Here is a 27,248-nt window from a genome sequence, read left to right on the forward strand (position 1 = left end):
AGACATACAAATGGCCAAGAGGCTTATGAAAATGTACTCAATCTTTATGCTCAACATTCCTTATTATTAGAGAAACTCAAATCAAAACCACAATGAGGATCACCTCACACTGGTAAGAACTGCTATTATGAAAAGTCTAGGGACTTCCCTGGTGGCTCAGTGGTTGAGAGTCCACCTGCCAATGCAAGGAAAATGGGTTCAAGCCCTGGTCCAGGAAGATCTCACATGGCGCAGAGCAGCTAAGCCTGTGTGCCACAACTACTGAGCCTGCGTTCTAGAGCCTGTGAACCACAACTGCTGAGCCCGTGTGCCACAACTACTGAAGCCCGTGCACCTGCAGCCCATGCTCCACCACAGGAGAAGCCATTGCAATGAGAAGCCCGCACACCGCAATGAAGAGTAGCCCCTGCTTGCTGCAACTAAAGAAAGCCCATGCACAGCGGCGAAGACCCAACATAGCCAAAAATAAATACATAAATAAAATAACTTAAAAAAGAAGTCTATAAATAAATTCTGGAGAGGGTGTGAAGAAAAAGGAACACTTCTGCACTGTGGGTGGGAATGTAAATTGGTGCAGGCCCTATGGAAACAGTATAGAGTTTCCTTAAACTAAAAATAGAGCCACTCCTGGGCATATGTGTTGAAAAGATCCAGTGATCTCACTCTTGGGCATATGTGCTGAAAAGACAGAAACTCTAATTTGAAAGATACATGCACCCCAATGTTCATAGAAGTACTATTATAATATCCAAAACATGGAAGCAATCTAAGTGTCCATCAACAGATGAATGGATAAAGAAGGTGTGGTATATATACACAATGGAATATTATTCAGCCATGAAAAATGAAATATTGCCATTTGTAGCAACATAGATAGACTTTGAGAATATCATACTGAATGAAAGCAATGTCTGTTTTGTTCACTGCTATACCCCCAACTTTCTGATATTATGCTTGTCACAGGAAGGAACTCAATACATATTTAGAGAACAAATTAAACATAACATCATTACCATTTAATGACTTGAAAAATATCTAGGTTATTTTTTCCACAAAAATTTTCCACAAAAATGTATGTCTAGGTTATTTTTTTCCACAAAACTTTTAATTATATCTGCCTCTTTTCAAAAAGTTTCAGACAGCAAAAGAACATATGTGGGCATCCAGCTGTAAATGGTACACCAGAGGAGGAAAAGATGGTGTGGTATGACGTATATAAGCCATCAATTAGGAAGCAGAAATAAGAGCACTTTATCCTACAGCTAGAGTTTAGTCAACATGGATAGGTAAATTTTGATCCTGATTTGGTGGTAAATAATAGCCAATGGGAAAAACTAAAGATGGTGATGTCAGTTCCCACTTTGGTAGTTTCTTCAGCACAGTTTTACAATAGAAGAGAGATCTATTCCTGTGTACTGCTTAGAATACCATTCATTTGCATGAAAAGTCCAAACTGGAAGATTTGGAATGACTATTTAATGTTAAAGATTGAATAAAAAGACTTCTGTTTCTAACAAAATGTGGAAGTATATTCAAGAAATTTTCAAGGGGGAGGGAAGGAAACAAACTGCTGGTTAGAGAAAAGATATTTCTAAATGTGCGGAGGAGCTGTCAGAACAATAAAGAAAGTGGTTGGGGGCCAAAGGCAACAAGAAAGCCCAAAACCAGGGAGGTAAAGAGTAATGGTGTTTGCCCTGGAGAATATGCCAATCTCCATCAACCTAGCATCTGTGTCCACACAAGCACAGAAATCAGGTTTGGAACCATAGCAAGAGATAAAGAAAAACTTGGGAAACACAGCATAATACTAGACTACAGAAGGGCAACAACCCCAGTGAATCAACTAGTTACAAACCTGCCAAAAAGAGGAAATGGTAGAAATACTTGCCAGTCTTCCAAGAGAAATTCTAAGCAGTCACATGAGTTTGGGTTCATGATTCGTATTAACTATTTGGCAAGAAAAATAAAGTAGAAATGTAAATACTTCTTGAAAATTAAAAAAAGGAAAAATCTCTTTAAATCTGGTGTCAGAGTTCCCATAGGTAAGAAAACAAAGGACATGCATTTATAATCAAATATTACCCCAAAACCTGTAAATAATAAACCACTATATAATTGAGAATCAGCTGAAACAAGTAAACAAAACCAAGAAACTCCAAAAAAGATGTCAGACCTAAATAATGACAAATAACGGGATAAGAAGGCATTTAATATAATTAAAGAAATTAAGCAAGATACTGGAAGAATAATGAAGAACAAGAGACTATAAAAATGACAAGGCGTGTATCACTACATGATATTCTTGCCAAAATGTTTAAATTAAATTGAGTCGTGAGGAAATAATCAGAAAAAGCCAGATTGTTCAACATTCTACAAGACAACTATATTTGATGCTTCAAAAATATCAATGCTATGAAAGGAAAAAAAAAAAGATAAAAGGTATAGTTCTGGATCAGAGTACCTCAGCCTCAACGCTATTGACATTTGGGGTTGGATAATTCTTCCTTGTGGGAGATTTCCCCTGTACATCGTAGCTGTTTAATAGCATCTCCATTCTCCACCCACTGTATGCCAATAGTTCTCTCCCCACCTCCCACAAACCTGGACAACCAAACACATCTATGAACGTTGTCAAACGTCTCAGAGGACAAAACTGTCCCCACTGAGAAGCACTGTTTCTAGGTTAAAGATACTAAAGAGAAATGACAACCAAATATAATGCATGATCCTTGACTAGGTCTTTGATTAAAAGTTTATAATGTACAATTTGGATATAATTTGAAAATCCTGAATATTGATTATAAATAAGATAGTATTATACTACTGTTAATTTTTTGGATTTCTTGAGAGATATATGCTGACTTATTGAGAGGTAAAATGAGATGCTGTAAACTTCAAATTATAAAAAAATATACATGTGTGAGTCTATGTGTATGTTTGCATGTGTGTGTATAGAGCAAGCAATGTAAGTATGCAAATGTGGCAACATATTAACAATCATTAAGTTTAGGGAAAAGGGAGATGTGTGAATTCATTGTACTGTTCTGTCAACTTTATTACATATTGAAATTGTTTTTTTCAAATTGAGAAACAAATATCCTATCCATTCTTCAAGGCCCAGTTTAAGTACCAACTTCCTCGTGAAATTTTCCTTCCCTATTCATAACCCACCCCTCTGATAAAACACTAACCATGCAGACTTGAATAACAACAGAACCTGTAGAAATGAAATTATTTTAATTGATATTTAATGGAAGATGATCTAAAGAAATTATTTGGAATGTAGCACATAAAGACAAGGAGATGAAAAATGTGAAAAATACAGAGAATACAGTGAGATGATCTTCCATATACCAAATGAGATTGGCAGAATGAGAAGAGGAAGCATGAAGAGCTAGAGCTAAGAATTTTTCAAAATCCATGAATAACGTAACTGCTGAGTCTAAAATGAATTATAGCTAACTGACCCTCACTAGCAGAATGTCTGAAGATGTACGTCAGTAATATTCTGACTCCAAATTACAATGTGTATGGGTTCTCCTACATCACCAAACAATTTTCTGACACCAGTTGGATGTCCTACAATTCGACTCAATCCTGACACTATTTACCTGAAGATAACATCAGATCCCATTAAGAACTCAGTCTTACAAGACTGCTTCCTCTCCAACTGCAGAAACCAATCACCTGGGCTTCTGACCCACCGGCTGTAGATTAATTGGAGGTTCTAACACCCTCCTTCTTGGGTTCAACTGATTTTCTAGAGCAGCTCACAGAACTCAAGAGAAACATTTCACTTACCAGATTACCGGTTTATTTTAAAAGGATATAACTAGGAATAGCCAGATGTTAGAGATCGCACTGGGCAAGATATAGGAAAAGGGCACCAAAGCTTCCATGCACTCTCCAGTTGTGCCACTCTCCCTGAGTCTCCATGTGTTCATCAACCCAGAAGGTCATCAAACCCAGTCCTCTGAGGTTTTATGGAAGCTTTATTACATAGGCATGATTCATTAAATCACTGGCCACTGGCAATGGATTCAGTCTCCAGCCCCTCTCCCCTAGAAGCAGGGGAACTCAAAGTTTCAACCCTCCAATCCCATGACTGGTTCCTCCTGGCAACCAGCCCCATCCTTAGGTGCTTTCCAAAAGTCACCTAATTAATATAAACTCAGGTGTGGTTGAAAGGGGTTTATTATGAATATCAAGACACCTTTATAGTTCTCACAGGAAATTCCAAGTGTTTAAGATCTATGTACCAAAAAACAAGGATTAAAAATCAAACATATATTTCTTATTATAAATTGTAATATCACATTCAGGAAAAAAGGAAAATAATCTCAGAAAATCATGCAAGAAGGAGTGAAAGCAATGAAAATGGTAAACGGATGCAAATCTGAACAAATTTGGCTATTAAGACAATAACGTTTGTGGAGTCAAAAAAAGGATAAGACTAAAACATTGGACAGCAGTATTATGTAAATTGGGTGGAGATTTATAATCACTAAAACAGTTTAGCATTTCCACATTGCATTGATGAAGGACACTGTTATTGATTTTACAGTTTTTAATTTAAATATGCATTTAAAAAGTTTTAGAGGCAGCACTAAAACAGTAGAAGTAGACACATAGCTGCCTAACTGGTAAGTGGGGGAAAAAAAAATCAACTAAACTTTATAAAATTAACCAATCCAATAGACAGCAAAAATAAAACCCTAAATAATACCATAAAATTTAGAGAAGTGAAAAACTTCAAAAACAAGACAAAATGATAAAATATAAACCATATCAACAATTAAAATAAATATAATTGGACTAAACGCTCCAGGAACAAGATTAAGTTTTCCAGAATACTTAAAAAACCTATCCACCCCTCCATATGCCAATTAAAAAGACAATCTAGAACATGAGAATACAGAATATAGGAAGCAAGATGGATGGAAGAAAACATGCTAAGCAAATACTAACTTAAGAGCCAACAAAGCTGTTACTCATCAGCCAACCAGCATTATTAGTGGTGAGACCCGTCATTATGTGCTATTGACAAATTTAATTACCTAGGAAGATACAATAATTCTTAAACTAGTGAGAATCTAAAATGCAGATTCAAAATATACAGAGCAAAAAAAAAAAAAAGAAAGAAGGAAAAAACTGATGGTAAAAATTTGTTAAACCTGACAATGTAGAAGGAGATACTAACAACTCTCTTAGTGATAAATGGATAAAACAGATCTAAAAGTTAGGAACAGCACCGTACAGATTAGTGAACCTAAATACAATATTGCTTGCAAAAGCAACAGCTAGAGAATATACTTTCCTCCCCTCACACCCCGCCACCCCACCTTCACCACCAAGATACAGGAAAGGTTTAGAAAACTGGATCATATACTAGGTCAACAGCAATTCTAAAGAAATTTCAAAGAATTGATATCACATGTCTATGTTCTCTGGCTACTGCAAATTAGATTAGAAAAGAGTGACAATGAAAAAACTTAATGTTAGAAATTAAAGAAAAAACACATATCAAAGAAGAAATTATAATGAAAATTAGAAAATACAAGTGAAAAACATGAAAATAGTACATAACACTTGTTGGAAGCAAGAAAAACAGTATAGAAAGAGAAAACTACTTAAATATTTATATTAGAAAAAATAAACGTGAAAATAAATTAGGTAAGAAGCTGAAAAAAGAATAAAATAAATGGAAAAAAATAAAGATATTGATGATAGAAATCCAGTATTAAATAGAATCAATACAGCCAAAGCCAGTTGTTTGAAAACGATAATACAAAAAACTTCTGGAATCCAGGGAACAATGAAGAGACAAACAATGTTTAGAGTGAAAAGGGGACCATAATTGCTGCTGCCATAGAGATTAAAAGGATAAAAGAATATCATGAAAATACTTATGTCAATAAATTCAAAAATGAGGTAAAATGGGTATTTCTTAGAAAATTAGAAATCATGAAATCTGACTCCCAGGAGAAAATTTGACTGCTACGGTAACAGAATAAGTAGTTTAAAATCTCCCCATTTCAGGGTGCTCTTAGGAGAAATCCTAGTTGGAGAAGGAATAAGGAAAGGAAAGGAAAAAGTAGTAAACTGAGAACATGGTCTCAGGTAGAGTCTTACCTTGGCTTCATCCAGAGGCGAAACTTGGAAGTTTGATCCCACGGCAGCGTCTTGAAGCAAGAAGCCTGGCTTTTATACCCTATGGTTTATGGGCTGCTCCTGGGTAAAGGGTTTAATTTCCTAGTCATCTCCAGGTGAGCTGACCTGGTTAACGTCTGACAAAGGCAATTCCTCAGCGGCCACAGGTGTAAATCATTGGCTTCAGTACTCCAGCAGCAGGTGGGAACCAGCCAGTAATGGGGGATGTGAGCAGAGCACTAAAAATATGTTGAGAGAAGTTTGTGTACCACTTGAGGTCTTCCCAAAACTCACGGATGAAAATCTGGAGCACTGTGTTGCTTGTGTGCCAGAAAAGATCCTTGACTTTATGAGTATTATCAGGATGTTTGAGGTAAATGTATCTCTAGAGGGAATCAAAACAAACCCATCTCTGATGTTTCTATTAACTACAGAGAGATACACCAGAAAATCATTACTGGTGATTTCTTCACGTACAGGCAGAAGGGCCTGAGTGTGAGCCTAGCAGATTGCATCCCTCCTATAACCCAGACTTCACTGTTACCTGTGTACCTGAATGGCAAAAGAGGACTGACTCCTTTATGTTAATTTCAGGTGGGTCCATGAAGGTTAACAACCAAAGAATTGGTGCCCTTTCCCCTATATTCCAAAGACTTATGCCAGACTTATAAAAGGGGTGCCCCCAAAGTTGTGTGGGGACCCTTCATCCAACACCCACAGACCGATAATGAAGATCAAAGTCAAAGAACACTGGGAAGAGAAATATTTTTGCAGAAAAAAATCTGAGAATGTTGTAAACGTATAAAAACTTTCTAAGCCCTCCCCTTGGGAGATGGGTAAAGGCTGTATCCATCCTCTTGAATTCAGGACCACAGAGAAAGCTGTAAGGTGATTGCTCAGAAAGTATGTGCTGTGATCACTACAATTGGGAACGTGGTGCACTTGTATCTGACTCCCATTTAGGAAACCTAAGTGTGAGAGACAATGTGGCTGTGAGTCACAAGAGCAGAGAAACAGTGAGATGCACTGGAAGCAAACTGTCCTAGTGCCACATATGGTTCCAGAGGCTTGGCTGTGGACCATAAGAGAAAGCCTAGAGCCATCAGAAATGGAACTCTGCTCAAGATAGTCACAAACCACGATGACGGGGCAATGGCCACAACAAAAAAAAAGTCTGCATAAGGAACACACAGGAGCTGAGTGGTGATGTCCCAGGACGAAAGTCCTCCCATTTCCCTCCACCTTGGGAGTTGCTATTGAAGTTCCCCCAAACCTCATTATTCATGTATTTAAATCTACAAAAGTAGCTCATGAGGTCGAAAGCCAGCGCTAAATATTTTCCTAACCTGGTGCATAGTGTCCTCTTATAAGGCTCTTTTCCCTAAATCACTTTCTCATCTGGGTAAAACACTGAAGGGGCCTAAAACCAAAGTGGGGAGAGTGAGAGTAAGAGCTAGGAAAGAGCATTTTCTACACAGACCCTCCTCCTCCTCCCTATGGGAGCCCTCACTTAAATACAAGGTAAGGGCTTCCCTGGTGGCGCAGCGGTTGAGAGTCCGCCTGCCGATGCAGGGAACACGGGTTCGCGCCCCGATCCGGGGATATCCCACGTGCCGCGGAGCGGCTGCGTCCGTGAGCCATGGCCGCTGAGCCTGCGCGTCCGGAGCCTGTGCTCCACAACGGGAGAGGCTACAGCAGTGAGAGGCCTGTGTACCACAAACAAACAAAAAAAAAGTTAGGAAGGAAGAATCTTTACGTGGCATACGTAATGAGTTATGCAGCTGTGCCACCAGACTGGACATTTTAATTTTTCAAATAATGCCATTCGTGAGACTAAAATTTAAAAAATAAGTAAATAAAAGAGCAACATAGGTTAAGATTTCATTTAAGGGGTAAGGAAGAAATTTCTAAGGAGTGAGTTTAAAGGGTCATTAAGACAGGAGAAACATTTTTTTCTGCTTGTATCTTAATAGTTTCAGCTTTTTAAATAAAATAGTTATTGTTATGAGTTGAATTGTGTTTCTCTCAAATTCACATATTAAAGTCCTAATCCCAAGTACCTCAAAATGCAACCTCATTTGGAACCAGAGTCATTGCAGATGTACTTAGTTAAGATGAGGTCACACTGGAGAAGGGTCAGCCCCTAACTCAATATGACTGAATCTCATAAAAAAGGGGCGATTTGGACACAGGCACATATAAAGGGATAAGACCACATGAAAATTAAGATGGCCATCTATAGACCAAGACAGAGACCTGGAATGGATATTCCCTCATAGCTCTCAGAAGGAACCGACCCTGCCAACCCCTTGATTTGAACTTCTAGCCTCCAGAATTGTGATAATAAATTTCTTATGTCAAGCTGCCCAGTTTGTAGTACTTTGCTGTGTCAGCCCTAGCAGACTAATAGTTATTGAGAGAGGTGATTCCTTTTGTTCTAAATATTAATTTATTTTACTCACTTTTAAGTATTGGAAACTTTAGCTCAGTAATTTTCATCATTTTGTTCAACATTAAAAGGCCTATGTACTACTTAACCTTTAGGAGCTTTAGGTTTTCATCTGAAAATAAATTCAGATGAAATTTCACTCCCAATCTTCAAATCCTATAGTAGCTTCCCATTGCAAGGACATCGACATTAAGAATTCAAAATTCTTGGGCTTCCCTGGTGGCGCAGTGGTTGAGAGTCTGCCTGCCGATGCAGGGGATACGGGTTTGTGCCCTGATCCAGGAGGATCCCACATGCCACGGAGTGGCTGGGCCCGTGAGCCATGGCCGCTGAGCCTGCGCGTCTGGAGCCTGTGCTCCGCAACGGGAGTGGCCACAACAGTGAGAGGCCCGCATACAGCAAAAAAAAAAAAAAAAAAAGAATTCAAAATTCTTCACACAGTCCACAAATCCCATATGGTCTGCAGATTACTTGTATCTCTAAACTCCAATCCTTCCTTTTGTTCCCTTCTTTGCCTCCTTTAAAAAGCCACACCGCCAGAATAATACAAGTTCATCCTGTTCTCAGGACCTTGGCACATAACTTTCTTTTATATTTTGGTACCAACCACCATAGCTAATGAAATCCCAGTGCTCACCATTGTTACCTCTACCTCATTGTCCTGTTTTATCTTTTTCTTCACACTTATTTGTTCCTGATATAATCTTATTTATTGATGTGCTTATCATCTCTTCTCTCTCCTCTAGAAATTAATCTCCTTGAGGAGTGGGACTCTGTCATTCTCGTTTATCCCTGCATCCCAGTGGTATGAGACAGAAAAGGTGCTCAATCAACATTTTTTGACTGATTGACTCTAAAACAAGCAGGATGGCCTCATTTCTTCCCATTTATAGGACTAATTCCCTATACTTTTCACATTTTGCTTCTTAACGTGAGTGTAGTCACTAGACCTACATTCAGAGCAACATTGTCATTCCTTTTCCTCCCTTTCTCCACTCTCCGTTTATGCTGATTAATAGGCCAAGTGGGCTAGATGAAAGCCTATGACACTGAAGTCTTCAAAACATGTGTCATCCAGTCAATTTTTAGCATGTAAATTCTTAGATTAAAATGATAATATTTAGAAAAATGGAATTCTAAATCTTTCATGATTTTTCTAATCACCCCCAAGAAAGTCTAGAAATAGTTGATCTATTTATTTTTTTATTCTTCAGATACTGTTTGATATTTGCTCAAAATAGGGTTAGTATTGCCTCCAGAGTATATTTACATTACTGTAGGTACTGGTGTTTTAGTAATGCTCTCTTCTATTTATATGTTCAGTACCACCCTCTCATCATCTTTTTCTCTCCTCCTCCAATTATTTTAACTTCCATTAATGGAAATATTTTCTTTTCCTAATGCATTCTGCTTCCAGCCTCTATTGTGAACATTAAGTTATAACCTATGTTATTTAAACATATATCTGGGTTCATCAGTATTATGTGATGATCTAAGAGCAGAGGGGTAAGAGTCTGGGGAATAACTATATTACTAACAATATTCCTCATGCTTATAATTAAAGCAAATGCTGAAAATAAGTAATACAATAATAGCAGTGTATCAAACTTCAAAAATTTAGTTGAAGAGTTAAATTAATATTAAAGCTTGAATAAAATTAAATTTCCTTCTTCCTTCTCTGACTCTTGTGTTCTTGTGGAACACAGATTAATTCACTTGCATAAGTATTAATCAATATGCTATGGTACAAACTTCTGGAGCTCAGGGTACAAAAACATTTATTGAGCCCTTGCTGTATTCATATTACAGAATCCATAGCTCTGGGATTGTATTCAAATTTAATAATAAAATATTTATTCTGTAAAGTTCTCTGTGTTAAATCCTTTACAAGTCATGGCTACTTGGACCACAATCCTAAAATAGTTGCGAAGACAAAGCTAATACAGAAAAAAAAAATACTTAAGATATCATATAAATTTTTGTAAAATACTGTACATAAATAAAACCAAAAGAAATAAAATAGTCAGCAAGCTTAATTAAGTAGAAATAGTTGGAAAAGTCATCTTTTGCTAATATTTTAAGGTTGTGTTGTTTTATAATCTATATCTCCACCTATTCCAAAAAGATTTGCAATCACTAACCTTGAAGAGATGTTGTTAACTGCTGTTAAAGTTCTCAACATTTATTTACCAACAAAGAGAAATAACTAAAAAGTGAAATAAGCTTGTTGTGATAATGAAGGTATGTGCAAAATACATGATATAGGAGTAGGATCACAGATTTCTTCAATTGCGAACCACCATGAACATGTTAGTTCTACTAAGGTTAAACTCAGTGCTACAGGAAAGAGAGCTTGTTCAAAGGCTCCTACCCCATGTTTGAATGATCTCAAGGCCTCTCTGAAAAGTTTCCACTACCCTTCCTGGCACTCTGCTAACCTAATGCCTTTTCAATCATATGTGGTACACAGATAGGCATTCCCTACTATGTGCCAAGAAAAATAACTGGGCATCTTAGTCATACAATGTAGGCACAAATTCTCAGATATGATCCGTTACCATTCCCAAGCCAGGTCCTGAACCAGAAGTTCCTGAACGCCACAGTCTTGGACTACGGTTCTGAATTGACCAGCATGTCTAACTTCTCCCCATTGTGATCTGTTTGTCTAAGGTATAGTTATTATGACAGCCAAGGGGCTCCACTTAAGCACATGGTGACTTGGAAAATGCATCTGTGCCTGTACTCTATCTGTACTGGTTTTCATGAATATCTGAACAAAAAGCGGGAAGCAGTAAAGGAATCCATCCTAAGATAAGGCTTAATGTACAACTTTACGTTGCCAGTCTCAAGGTGGCATTTTGGCATGAAACTCAATTTTCTCTTAGAATAATTTGCATGGGGATTATGGGCTAAATGTTCTCAAAGAGTCTAAGCTATAATTCTTTTTGAGTCTGCACTTTGGCATTTAACTACAGCATATGCAAGCCTAACTTACAGTCTTAGTCTTTACATTTGTCCAAATTCTCTACACGATGCCAGCCAAATTTTAATGAAAAGCGTTGCTTCCCGACATGATTTACTTGCTCTGTGCTTTTTTTTTTCCTAGAGGGATTTTTTCTTTACATTAAATATAAACTGAACTTTTACTGAGATTTCTGCCGTCAGTGAAAATTCTCTTTGTGAACCTCCAATCTTCCAAACACCCAACCCTATGCAAAGATAAAATAGTAATAAATCTAACTTGTTTCCTTCCATGCTATAATAAATGTTTAGACTATACAGAATGATCTTCTGTTGTATGAAGCTAGTATTTAAAAGTCCATTGGATTTGTGCCCCTTAGAGTGAATCACACAATCCTGAAAAAAGCACAAGACAAAGAGAAAAAGGAAAGAAGAAAAATATTAAAAAGAAAAAAAAATAGAGAAAATGAGTAGGGGAAGAGAGAAAAATAAGGTTACTAGAAACTGCAGAAGCTGCAGTATCTGTTTATAATGTGGCTGTAATACTACCTTGGTCAGCAACTATAATGTAAAAGGTAATGTGTAAGAGTTTTATATGCTTTTCAGAACTACAAAGGGAGTGTGAGTGGGTTTTAAACATTTTGATTAGCACCACAAAGATTTTAATGCTTTATTTAAACAGTTTGCTATAGGGCAAACACATTTGGTAGACAAGGAAAATGAAAGCATGGGCATCAGTTTCTCTGTTTTCTATTAAGTAATGTTGCGAAGTAAGCAGAAGTTGGATTCAGATATCAGATAATTATCTCCACACTGTGTCACAGTAAATAATTTTAATTGGTTTAACTTCAGGGACCATTACTGGCCTAATTAGAAACATGAAAAGGCTACAAGTATTAGGAAATATCCTGAAGGAATGAGAATATTAGCAATTCTGTCAAGCCATTTTTAAAATAAGTACACAGTAGCAGCCGCATTTCAGTGAAAGACAGGGTACTTGAAAGGTGCTTTTAGGTAAACAGTGCTTGGGACTGTGTAATAAGAGATCTCTAACAGGAAGCATAGAAATGGGGTAACAGGCTGACATGTATGCTATTACTGTGTTAAAAACATACTCATCTCGTTGTGATGGCTGTTTTTAAGTGAAGCAGGTTAAGGTTTTCAGAGTCAAGGAACAATAATTGAGGTTAGGTAAATCCTAATCGAGAATATGTTGACTTCCTGAAAGAGAAAAAGATCTTTGAGTAAAATAGATTTACTCAAACACCTTCAGCGTGCAGGGGAGATATACTGAGTGAAGGATGGTACTGCATATGGGACTATGATCTTTTCTTCACCTCGGGTTCCCAAGATTCATGAGAAATGAATGGGTATTATTGTTGGAAGCATAGGCATACAAGATATGCACTACAATGAGTGTATGACATAGTTCATGTTTAGAAAAGAGCTGTGTTGTGAATGAAAAGTGAGATACTGTGTCCATTAGGCCGGAGATGATGCTAAAAAAGAAATCCCTCGGGACTCTCAGACTTTCAAGGAGTAAGATTTTTCCATCATATGAAATAACTAGAATGCCATATACTGTTTAAATGCATTATTTAAATGCATAAATAATGTCAAGACCTTCTAATAAATAGTTACATAGTACAGTTTTGTTCTTTTTCATTTGTAATCTTGTGTTTAGCTTCCCACTTTCTGAAATTGCTGATAGTAGCATTTGACTAACTATCCTCTTCGGGATGTGAAGATTTTGAACGGATCATCCAAGCTTAAAGTTACCAAAATCAACCGTAATTTTAGCCATTTTTGTTAATTTGTTTTAAATGCAAAGAATAGAGAAACTAAATAGAAAAAGGAAAGCATGGTAAGCTGTGGACCGTTTTTAAAAAGCCTGAATTACTCGAGAAGAGTAAATTGTGTAATTTTACATCTTTGATATTTGGGCATACTGTCAAATACAAACATTATGAATATAATCGAGTGTTTAAAAGACTTAAAGAAATCAGTAGTCCCACCAAATTTGCCAAGAAAAATGTATGCGTGTGTAAGAACCCACATCACAGATTCTCCCCACGCATATGTTCACAGACCCGCCCACCCCACGGACCCACATTTATTCAAACAGGCACAGAAACACATTTCTACAGTTTGCACTTTTACGCTGAATGCCCTGAAATAATGCCACCAGTTATCATAACTATCTTTTTAATATTTCTGTGTTTTAAAATTTTGGCAAATCTTGTTTGACTTAGGTATATACAATAATTTAAAACCACATTTTCTTCAACAAGATTATAACGAATCAGCTTTGTCTTCGTGGATGAGGGTAGAGTATGTGCAGACAAATAAAATAGAAAAAATTCACATGAGATATTTTTTAGGTGCAAAATAGAAAACACACACATGATTGCTGATCATTATAAAATAATACTTACTGCCTGCCCACCAAGCACATGTTCCATATTTCAAATATCTTCCAAATGTAGAAGAGGGAGGGAAGATGATGAGAATAAAAATGTGGTTGCTTATACAAATATAAATGCTCATATACGTACACAAACATACATACATATGTTCAGATATTTCAGCTTTGCCCATATGTTCCGAAAATAGCAGCCTGGAAAATTTGTACCCACACATCCTGCTCTCAGAGTGAGGATACAAATGAAGACAAATTTCCCTGGGACCCAAGTTATGCAAGAAGAGAAAGGCTTCAGGACACTTAATTCTTTCAGGCCACTGAACATTGCAAAGGAGCCTTAACACACAAATCTACTCCTCAAAATTCCAGATTTTTATCCCTTAAAGAGTTTAAGGTTATTTCCTCTCATATCCTCTTCCACAGAATAAACTATCTGCCCCTATATTCAAGGACCAGGCAAAGGAATAAAGGTGCAGCCTGGGGTATGGGCCTCAGTGTAAGAAGTTTTCCTCTAACACCTTGAGAGGACTTCTGGATGATGGCAAAAATTGCATCACACATTTCTCCCCGTACTCTGATCATTTCTATTTTTCTGTATAGTAGCTAATCATTTTCATTTTTAAAATAATGTTACAATGGGTTCAGAATATGCCCTTGAACTCAGAAAATATGAATTGTGTAGTGGAGTAAGCATGGCTTTTCAGCTCCCACAGGCCTCGTGTAGATGCCTGACCTCATATTTTCCTAGTTAATGTCATTACTGAACATCAGTTTTTTAATCTGTAAAATGGAGGAAATGATTGAGTTGCAGGGAAAAATTGAAATAATGTACGTAAAGCACCTGGCTTATGTCTAAACCAAAGTTTCCTGTTAATACTGTTATGCTGTGTTACCTTTTAAAGATGTTTCTGTAATTTAGAGATTATCACTAAATGGTTGTAAAACCCTTGCTTATGGAGCACAGGTCAAGCCACTTTAGATTTTTTCATGCTTTCAGGTAACCAAGCTTTCCCATGAAAACATCAAGTCTGTGACAGGAACCCCACAATGATCTTCTCTTTGGTCATTGCCCCTCCTTTCAGTCTCTATGGGGGACCACAGTTATGTTCATACAATGAATCCCTGTTCCCCATTTCCATCCTCTCTCAAACCCTGCCTATACCCACCAATCACAGGTCTGGGAGTGGACATCAGGTTCAAGAGGGACGAATCAAAGTCCCTTTCTCAAACCCCCAACACCTGGACAAAGTTGACTAACCCATGTGCAGGGCTGTCACTTATCAAGGAATAAGCTAGGACTCCGAAAAAAGGCAATCAATTTTTTTTTTTTCAGATTCTGTTAGTGACTAAATTCTGCATTACATAAAATGAGACTAGCAAAGGAAGTCAGTCTGCAAAAGGAGAGAAGTGGATGGTTGGTCGGAGAGGAGCAAAAATAAAAGATGGACACAGCACTGGCTTGGGTTCCTTTAAGTCTTCCTGTTCAACTATGTTCCTGCACTCTCATTGTAAGCTCCAAACACCCCGCCTTCCCCGCCTTCCTTTTTTTTCTTTTTTTTTTTTGCTTTTGTTTGGATCTTGCAAAAGAAAGAATTTCTGCTTATATAACTCTATACTAAACTATAGCATTAGTATTAATGAAATAATTCTATGAGATGAAATTAGTTAAAAAAATAACTTCTTAGTAGTAGAAGTAATTTCTACTACTTTCACTGGCAGTAGTTCATTTTATACTTTGTAGCTAAGTCCACATTAAATGAGAATTCATAGGCTAAAAAAATAAACTGATTGCCTTTTAATGTAATCTGAAGTTATCTACTGGCTCTTTCCCATCACATGAGATCTCAAAACCCAGGGATCCCAGCAGGTCCTAAAGATTTAAATTGCTAATATTCTGTTAAATCTTTAGTGTGGAGGTTAGTAGTAACAAAGTTCACTGCATGAAGCAATGGAGACTCTTAAAGACTGCACTTGGCTAACTTTATAAATGCACTGATATAGGCGTCTACAAACTCCTCTGCTTCCACCGTCCTGTGGCACAAGATGAAAGGCAAGAAAAATGGGGGTGCCTACCCCTTGGAAGCCTGTATCTTGTAAGTTCCTATAGTCATTAACAGACATTTTCCTCTAGATTCTCCTAAATTAATTATTTATATAATTAGTATTATTTACAATCATGTATAAATAATTATTTATTCCACATGTTATAACTTGCTTCTGAGATCCTGATTAGGCTTCCTATGAGAACACCTAATTCTCAGATTTGATTGTGCATCATGGTTTACTGGGAAGCTTGTGAAAAATGTAAATATCGGGCTTCCCTGGTGGTGCAGTGGTTGAGAGTCCGCCTGCCGATGCAGGGGACGCAGGTTCTGTGCCCCGGTCCGGGAAGATCCCACATGCCGCGGAGCAGCTGGGCCCGTGAGCCATGGCCGCTGAGCCTGCGCGTCTAGAGCCTGTGCTCCGCAACGGGAGAGGCCACAACAGTGAGAGGTCCGTGTACCGCAAAAAAAAAAAAAAAAAAAAGTAAATATCTGGGCCCTACAGCATAGGTTATCATTCAATATTCCGAATGGCTCCCAAGTATCTATAAATTTTTAACAAGCACCTAGGTGATTCTAATGCAGTCAGTTCAGGAAAAACTGCAAAAAAGTTTCTAAAAAATATTTTTCCTTTTGCTTATCAGACTTTTATACTTAGAAAACTGAACATAATGTGGCAAACACTTGAAAACATTTTTAACATTAATTTACCCAAATTACAACTGATTATACTTTAGATTTTGACTACCAAAGAGAATAAAGTTAATTGTTTGGTTACAAAGAAATTATAAGCTTTACACATATTTTTATTTGAAGCCAGTCGACAAACTGAACCAAAACAATAGTAAGATTGTGCTTTACAAAAGAAGTTTCTAAGATTATTGTATTTCAGGTATCTATATAAAGGCAATACTTATCTATGTTACTTTCAATTGATCATGTTATATTAATTTTTTAACATACTTATTGGAGTATAATTGCTTTACAATGGTGTATTAGTTTCTGCTTTATAACAAAGTGAATCAGCTATACATATACATATATCCCCATATCTCCACCCTCTTGCGTCTCCCTCCCACCCTCCCTATCCCACCCCTCTAGGTGGTCACGAAGCACCGAGCTGATCTCCCCATGCGATGCAGCTGCTTCCCACTAGCTATCTATTTTAAATTTGGTAGGGTATATATGTCCATGCAACTCTCTCACTTCGTCCCAGCTTACCCATCCCCCTCCCTGTGTCCTAAAGTGCATTCTCTAAGTCTGCATCTTTATTCCTGTCCTGCCACTAGGTTTTTCAGAATTTTTTTTTTTTTTTTTTTAGATTCCATATATATGTGTAAGCATACGGTATTTGTTTTTCTCTTTCTGACACTTCACTCTGTATGACAGACACTAGTTCCATCCACTTCACTACAAATTACTCATTTTCATTTCTTTTTATGGCTGGGTAATATTCCATTGTGTATATGTGCCACATCTTCTTTATCGATTCATGTGTCAATGGACACTTAGGTTGCTTCCATGTCGTGGCTATTGTAAATACAGCTGGAATGAACACTGTGGTACATGACTCATTTTGAATTATGGTTTTCTCAGGGTATATGTCCAGTAGTGGCTTTATCAATTTATATTGCCACCAAGAGTGAAAGAAGGTCCCCTTTTCTCCACACCCTCTCCAGCATTCATTGTTTGTAGATTTTTTGATGATGGCCATTCTGACCCGTGTGAGATAATACCTCACTGTAGTTTTGATTTGCATTTCTCTAATGATTAGTGATGTTGAGCATCTTTTCATGTGTTTGTTGACAATCTGTATACCTTCTTTGGAGAAATGTTTATTTAGGTCTTCTGCCCATTTTGGATTGCGCTGTTTGTTTTTCTGATATTGAGCTGCATGAGCTGCTTGTAAATTTTGGAGATTAATCCTTTGTCAATTGCTTCCTTTGCAAATACTTTCTCCCATTCTGAAGGTTATCTTTTCATCTTCTTTATGGTTTCCTTTGCTGTGCAAAAGCTTTTAAGTTTCATCAGGTTCCCAGTTGTTTATTTTTATTTCCATTTCTCTAGGAGGTGGGTCAAAAAGGATCTTGCTGTGATTTATGTCACAGAGTGTTCTGCATACGTTTTCCTCTAAGAGTTTTATAGTGTCTGGCCTTACATTTAGGTTTTTAATCCATTTTGAGTTTATTTTTGTGTATGGTGTTAGGGAGTGTTCTAATTTCATTCTTTTACATGTGGCTGTCCAGTTTTCCCAGCACCACTTATTGAAGAGGCTGTCTTTTCTCCATTGTATATTCTTGCCTCCTTTATGAAAAATAAGGTGACCAGGGCTTCCCTGGTGGCGCAGTGTCTGGGAGTCCACCTGCCGATGCAGGGGACGCGGGTTCGTGCCCCGGTCCGGGAGGATCCCACATGCCGCAGAACGACTGGGTCCGTGAGCCATGGCCGCTGAGCCTGCGCGTCCGGAGCCTGTGCTCCGCAGTGGGAGAGGCCACAACAGTGAGAGGCCCGTGTACCACAAAAAAAAAAAAAAAAAAAAAAAATCACCAATACTACAATAGTCTTGAATGGTTTGTGTCTTTGAAGTCTCCGAAGTCCCTTTGTTACTTGGTTTAAGGGGCCATGGACATTACATATCATTCATTCCTTTAAGTGGCATTTATTTTATATATAACTTATGTTAGAAGCTTTGAGAAATACAAAGTAATAAAAAAAATTACAAAGTAATAAAAAAATTCCCCCTGTACACAGAGGAAAATGCAGATAACCATACAAAGCCTATATATGTAGTGTGATATCAATGGTATAAGCCACAAATGTTTTAGAATTCACAGGAACTATAGTCTACTGTGACCTGGAGGGGTCATAGAAGGTTCATGAAAGAATCGGAGCTTGGGCTGCATATTTTAGAAAGGATAGGATTAGACTATTAGGCAAGGGTAGTGAGGAGGAAAGGCATAGTAAGTGATTTTGAGCATGAGAGTTGTGATGTTCAAGACAGATGAATCTCACAATATGTTAAAGGATAAATTGCAATATGAAAAACAATAAAAGTAGAGGAACTTTTTAGACTACCATTTACGTAATACAAATGTGAGGGCTTCCCTGGTGGCACAGTGGTTAAGAATCTGCCTGCCAATGCAGGGGGCACGGGTTCAATCCACGGTCCAGGAAGATCTCACAAGCCGTGGAGCAACTAAGCCTGTGCGCCACAACTACTGAGCGCATGTGCCACAGCTACTGAAGCCTGTGCACCTAGAGTCTGTGCTCCGCAACAAGAGAAGCCACTGCAATGAGAAGCCCATGCCCCGCAATGAAGAGTAGCCCCTGCTCGTCGCAACTAGAGAAAGCCGGTGTGCAGCAACAAAGACCCCACGCAGTCAAAAATAAATAAAGAAAATAAATTTAAGAAAAAAAGAAAGAAATGTGAGATAATAAAGATCAAAAGTAAGACAATGACATTGATAAAGAAAAGGAAAGAATGGCTATAATGGAAGAAAGATAAATTTGATGACAAACTGGGTAACAGATTGAAAGAATGAAAAAAGTACTAGAGGGTACAGGAATGATTTACCTGAGAGACTAGGAAAATGAAGAGACCATTATCACACAGAATGTGTGGAGAATGCAGGTTTGGGGTCAGACAGACTAGATTTTGACTTGCTTAACTTGAGATGATAATGTGAGCCTGGAGCTGGAAACAAGACACTAGAACTGAAAGGAGCAGATCAGGCCAATTCATTGTGATTCATGATAAAAGTACTATCTGCAGCCATGACTAAGTAAACTCATCAATAGAAAGAGGGAGAAAAATTGTAAGATTAGACCTGAATCTTGGAAAAATACTACAGGTGGTACATGGGAAGAAGGAATGAGGCAGGAGGAAAACTACAGAGTGTGTAAACATTGGCAATTCCTGTTACATGGCGCAAAAGCATCGAGGAGATGATTCTTTTCTGTAACATGTGGGTGGACAGTTGGTAGAAAAAATAATTCGGTCAGAATTGTAGATTAGCTGAAGTTACTTTTGATTGCTTTCATTTCTGAGACAGATTTCTTCTACCTTCCAGGAACCTAATTTATGTACTGATCTCTGACTACCCAAATCATTTTTTCAGAACGTCACTAAGTCCTTCAAACTCTATAATTTTATTCACTTTTTTCATCTCTGTTTCCTCATTCTAATCAAAGAATTGAAAGGGAAGTAATCTGGTTCTCAAATTAATGCTCAACAAAGTAAAATAAATTGGTCATTTAAACCATCTCCAGAAGATGGGAATACTTTCCCTAATGTAGGTGCATCTCTAATCTGTGAACTCTGATGGATCTGTCTTTGAGTTGTAAGTCTCTTCTCCAAAACCATTACTTATTCAGGCAAACCACTGCCAACACTAGGATAGTTAAGTGTCTGATATCATGCCCACTGCAGTGGTGTTAATATCCAGTAATACCTGGTTCAGTCATGTTAAAGTGGATCAATATCTGGAAGGCTCTTTGATTTTTTTTCTAGAACTAATTTGGGGGCTAAAGCAAAGAAAATAAATGACAAATAAGAGAACAGCTGAGCTGAGGATCAGCCATGAAAGATTAAGGAAATAATAGCACCCTAGGAGAGATGTCACACAGGCCTGAGTTACTAGTCGTGGAGCTCCAGCGTAGAGCAAATAGACTGCATGAATTCAACTAATTGAGATGGCTTGCATGACCAGAGTCCTCAGAGGAGGTGAAGTGTTGCTCATTGGATATTCTGACTGCAAGTGTGTCAGGCAAAGAGGTTGGAGTTGCAGATAAGGAGATTTGGAATTGAAAGTCCTATTTTGAGGTAAAGAAATAGGATGTGGTCATGCTGTTGAGAAAGTTGATGTAAGATGAAAAAAAAAAGTTAAGGAAACTGGTGAACTGTGAGGCTAGTTGTTAAATGGGCAATTTGAATATGTGGAAATCACCAAGGATGATGGGACCACATGGGTTAAAATTAAAGCATTGTGTATTTCTTATAGCTATTTATTAAAGAGAACATCAGAAGTTAGAACATTCTCTAACACTATAACAAAAATAAACTCAAAATGGATTAAAAACCTAAATGTAAGACTAGATACTATAAAACTCCTAGAGGAAGACATAGGCAGAACACTCTTTGACATAAATCTCAGCAACATCTTTTTGGATCTGTCTCCTAGAGTCATGGAAATAAAAAGAAAAATAAACAAATGGGACCTAATTAAACTTAAAAGCTTTTGCATAGCAAAGGAAAAAAAGACAACCTACAGAATGAGAGAAAATATTTGCAAATGATGTGACTGACAAGGGATTAATCTCCACAATATAAAAACAGCTCATACAGCTCAATATCAAAAAAATCAAACAACTCAATCAAAAAACGGGAAGAAGACTTAAATAGACATTTCTCCAAAAAAGACATACACATGGACAAAAAGCCCAAGAAAAGATGCTCAACATCGCTAATTATTAGAGAAATGTAAATCAAAACTACAATGAGGTATCACCTCACACCGGTCAGCAGGTCATCATCAAAAAAGTCAACAAATAATAAATGCCAGAGAGCATGTGGAGAAAAGGGGAACCTCCTACACTGTTGGTGGGAATGTAAATTTGTACAGCCACTATGGAGAACAGTATGGAGGTTCCTTAAAAACTAAAAATAGAACTTCCATATGATCCTACAATCCACTCCTAGGCATATATCCAGAGAAAAACATAATTTGGAAAGATACATGCACCCCAATGTTCATTGCAACACTATTTACAATAGCCAAGACATGGAAGCCACCTAAGTGCCTACTGACAGAGAAATGGATAAAAAAGATGTAGTATATATATGCAATGGAATAATACTCAGCCATAAAAAAGAATGAAATAATGCCATTAACAGCAACATAGATGGACCTACCGATTATCATAAGAAATGTAGTAAGCCAGACAGAGAAAGACAAACATCATATGGTATCACTTACAAGTGGAATCTAAAAAAAAAGGATACAAATGAATTCATTTACAAAACAGAAATAGTCTTACAGACATAGAAAACAAATCTATGGTTACCAAAGGGGAGGGGGGGAGAGGGATAAATTAGGAGTTTGGAGTTAAAATATACATACTACTGTATATAAAATAGATAACCAACAAGGACCTACTGTATAGCATAGGGAACTATATTCAATATCTTATAATAACCTATAATGGAAAAGAATGTAAAAAAAGAATATATATATTTGTATATATGTGTATAACTGAATCACTTTACTGTATACCTGAAACTAACACAATAGTGTAAATCAACTATATTTAAATAAATTTTTTTAAAAAAGAGAACATCAGTGTACAAGACAGTAGAGTAACGATTTTAAAACCTATTTCCAAAAATTTTTCTTAGATGTTATGTGAAAGTAAAAGTTTATAGGTTTAAATAGATTGGAAAATACTGGGTTAACAAAGAAAACCAACTTCCTTTTCTGTTCTGTTTTCAGCATTTTAAATTAATTAACATTATAAGATACTAAGAAGGAAAGGTATATTATCCATGTTGCTTAGCAAAAATAATCTTCATTTCCTTCCCTCTCAGGACCTCTCAAGAAACTGGTAAAATATTGCTTTACCAGTTGACTGCATCCTCTGTAAGAGGGAATAAGATTAAGGTTTCAACGGTTTGGGCCACAGGGAGTCTGACAGTGAATCAAGGGGAGATATATTGGAAAAGGTGAGACAAACAAAGGAGATTTTGTACTAGTGGCATGATTTTTTGTCACTGGGCAATGAAGAAAGATGCAGTGGAAGACCTTCCTGGGAAGAAAGACTGAAGAATACAGAGGCTTAGGTGGGTTCGACTGAAAGTATGGAGGAGAAGGCACCAGACATGGATGTTACTTGTGGCCCTTCAATAGTAATGGAAGAGGATTAAGCTATATAAGAAACAACGTACAGAACTGAAATGATTTCATTGAGAGCTTGCTTGTTAGAGTTTTACATAAATGAGAGAATATGTTAACACCCTGCTAAAGAATTCAAAAAACTTGCAGATATGCCTATTTGTTTGGAAATAAAAGTTTGGAATAATACTTAGAGAAACAGGATGGCAACATTTTAGGTCATTATTATCATAGATGAAGATATAACTTGGGTTTATCTGCTTCTAAATATCTATGTTGAGAAAAATATCTCCATGTTTCTAATTGTCTTTAAATGAAAAAATACTAACTGAAATAAAAAATTTCACTGTTTGATTTTCCTACTTGATTCTGTATTTAAGAACGAGAAAAAACAAACATTAACTTGGTTTTTACTGCTCCATTTGGGTCCCTGTTGTTTGCCTCTGTAAAGTGATTCACATTTTCATGCAAGACTTTTCCAAATGCTTCATAGGTGTGAATTGGGGTTTATATCTGTGACTATCTCTAAGTTTCTTTATCTGTCCTAGGAAGCAGGTTTCTTATCTGACAGCCTTATAATTATGGAAGAAACTGCATATTAATTATTCAGTGCTTAAATAAATAACTGGCCTTGGAGAAATCTAATGAACCAACTTTGTAGGATTTGATTTTGCCTAATTGAATGTAAACAATGTTAAATGTTGTATCTGCCAGAATTTTTACAGAACCTTATGAATTTTTTTTACATACACAAAGCATTATGAATTCAGAGTTTTTAATAGTTATCTTTTAATTCAGCTATTAAGATAATATGGTTTGACATCAGATATGCACTATGAATGTGAGGTACCAGCACACATGTGCACACTAAGTGTTTATATATGCAAGGTATAACTCTCAATTGTTGTTATTTTTTTATTTTTTAATGCTCCTCCTTTGAAGTTGGCAGCTTGTACATTTTTATCTGAAGGTCTGAATTTGTATTATGCTTTGAAGGAACAAATGGCCTCCATGTGGTATTTGGTTTTCCCTTGCCTGTCTCTATTACTCTGTATCAGGATAAAATTCATTCTGACATAGTTTTTTACTTAGGCGTATGCACCTGATCTTTTCCATTGGTCCTGTGCTAACACATGCCACCATTTAGGGATATGTAAAATAACTGGCTTTTAAAACAAGAAGATAATGTCATTGGGAAAAAGGGTAATTAAGCTTACATATTAGAATGCTATAGTAATTCCACCTTTGTGGGAACAGGAGGATAGAAAGATTATACAATTTGTGTGAGTGTGTTAATTTTGAAAACAAGATAAAACAAAAAATAGTGCCTAGTTTCCAAAGTGGTACTCAGGACATAAACTTTAAAATTATTTTGCAAAACAAGATGAGGCTAACAAGCTCTGCATGTATTGATGACATGGTTATACAAAAGCAGTACGCCATAAGTAAAACAGAGAAAACATTTTGTTAAAATAATAAGTCAGAAACTTTGCTCTTCTTAGCACTGGAGTCTCTAATCAACACAGTCATCCTGGTCTTTATGGTCCTATATGGTTATACTTTTAAAAAATGTGAATCAGTAAAAACTCTGGGCAACTTAACTAGCTACATTTTTTTTTTTTTTTTTTTTTTTTTGCGGTAACTGGGCCTCTCACTGTTGTGGCCTCTCCCGTTGCGGAGCACAGGCTCCGGGCGCACAGGCCCAGCGGCCATGGCTCACGGGCCCAACCGCTCCGCGGCATGTGGGATCCTCCCGGACCGGGGCACGAACCCGTGTCCCCTGCATCGGCAGGCAGACTCTCAACCACTGCGCCACCAGGGAAGCCCCTAGCTACATTTTTGAATTGGCCTTTTTTGAGTATTCCTTCACTGAGTAAAGACAACCTATCTCTCAATCTCTAAACATGTAGAGCAACATTCAGCTAACATTTTCTCTCAAAACCTATGTGGTATAATAGGAATGTCCCAGGTAAAGCTCAGGTCTGATCAACCCCCAAATTGGCCTAGGTATGTCATACAACTTCACTGTTATAATAGGCAAGTTAATTTTTAAGTTAATTTTCTTTATCAAGACTCAATTTCTCCATCTGCAAAAAAGAAAGAGTAATACATATGGTTGTATTTTTGAATAAATGGAATATCATATGTAAGGCAACTAGCATGCATGTCGTTATTCACTCTGATTGCAAACACATCTCCTGAAGCCCACTATTCCTATCCCACTATTGCCATTAGACAACACTCAGGAAAGATTATAATACCATTATATTTTCTGATACCACAGAGACAAGTAACAACTATTTGCCTATATTCTGAAAAATTAATTATTTTTATAAAAATTTCAAAACAGAAAGCAAAAACTCTTTAAAAATGGATTAATACTTTAAAACATCTCACCTTTAAGTATGGTACCCACATAATATACAATGGACATTCATTGTCTCATTTAACAACAATCCATACATGTTTGTTGAGTGCTTATCATCTCTGAAACATTGTTCTAGATGATGGAATACAAGCAATGAACAAGATGATGAAGTCTCTACTCTGATGGAGCTTGCCACCTTGTAGGAGAGACAACAATAAACAAATGAATAGACAATGATTGATCTCTGATGAAAATAATTCTAGTGAGAGAATAGAAAGTGGTTGTGGTAGTTATGGTGGCTATTTTAGATAGGATGATCAGAGATGACTTATCAGTGGAGGTGATATTTCTTCTGGGATCTGGATTATGCAATAATTAGCCATGAGCAGATATAGCAGAGGAGTGCTTCTAACAGAGAAGACCAAGAACAAAAGTTCTAAGGCCATAATAAATTAGGTGTTTTGAGAAATAGAGACTAACTCAGTGCAGCTGTAGCACATTGAACTGAGGCCTAGAATGGAGGACTATTTTAAATGGTACTGTTTCCTTAAATTTTTGACCATATTCATTGTTAGTATGTATAAATACCATTGACTTTATACATATATTTATTTTGTATCCCGCAAACTTGCCAAACTTGCTTGTTAGTTCTTATAGCTTTCCTCTGAAATTTTTCCGTGAATTTTCCACTTAAATGCCCATGTCATCTAAAAATAAATACAGTTGTACTTCTTTTCCAATCTGGACGCCTTCTATATTTCTTCCCTTACCATCTAGAACCACAGTACAATACTGAGTAGAGTGGTGAGTGTGTATATTTGTCTTGTTCTTACGGGGAAAAATTTAGTCTTTCACCATTTAATATGTTGTTAGCTGTAGGTAGATGCCCTTTATCAAGCTGGAGAAGTTTCCTATGAATCCCAGTTTGCTGAGTTTTTATCATAAATGGGTGTTGGAGTTTGTCAAGTGCTTTTTCTTCATTTATTAAGATAATCATTTTTTTTCTTTTTTGTTTGTTAATGTACTGAATTGCACTGTTTGATTTTTTTAATAATAAATCAACCCTATGTTGTTGGGATAAACCCCATTTGATCATGTTGTGTTACCTTTTCTATACATTGCAAATATATGTTGAAATTTTGTTTAGAATTTTATATCTATGTTCGTGAGAAATCTAATTTTCCACTAATCACATCCATTTATTTTTCATCTCAGATACTGTAGTTTTGCTATTTAGAAGTCTGATTTAGGTGTTTCATTTGGTTGTTTGTTATTTTATACCTTTCATGTCTCTTCTTAAATTTTTTAACATATACAATTTTTAAAATTATAACAACTGTTTTAATTCCTTTCTGCTCATTCTAATGTCTGTTTTTATTGATTGATTTTTTATTATGTATCTTGTTTTCCTACGTCTTTGCCTGTCTGGTAATCTTTGATTGGATGTCAGACATTAATTTTACCTCATTGGATGCTGCATATTTTGTATTCCTATAAATATTCTTGAGTTTTTCTTTGGAGCAAAATTAAGTTACTTGGAAAATTTTTTATCTTTTTAGGTTTTTTTGGATGATTTTTTAAGATAGATATGGAACAGTGCTTAGTCTAGAGCTAATTACTTCCCACTATTGAGGCAAGTCGTCCTTGAGTACTTTACCCAGAGTCCCATGAATTGTCAGTTTTTCCTATCTAGCTGGTGATAACAGGCATTACTCTAGATGCTGTGTGAGCCTTGGCACTGTTCCCTTTAATCTTGCTAGATAGTTCTTTCTCTGGTCTTGGGTGGTTTCTTCACCACCCAAGACTCTGATCATTGCTCTATTGAGTTTTTTCTGCTGGGCTCTGGGGCTCTCTCTTCATGCAGATCTCTCTTCTCTTGTGTTCTGTCCTGGGACATATACTTACCTTCATCTCTCCAGACTCTCAGCTCTATCTCCTCAATGCAGGAGGAGTGCTGGGTTTCCTAGTG

The sequence above is a fragment of the Stenella coeruleoalba genome, assembly GCF_951394435.1.
Source record: "Stenella coeruleoalba genome assembly, chromosome: 3".
Classification (NCBI taxonomy): domain Eukaryota; kingdom Metazoa; phylum Chordata; class Mammalia; order Artiodactyla; family Delphinidae; genus Stenella; species Stenella coeruleoalba.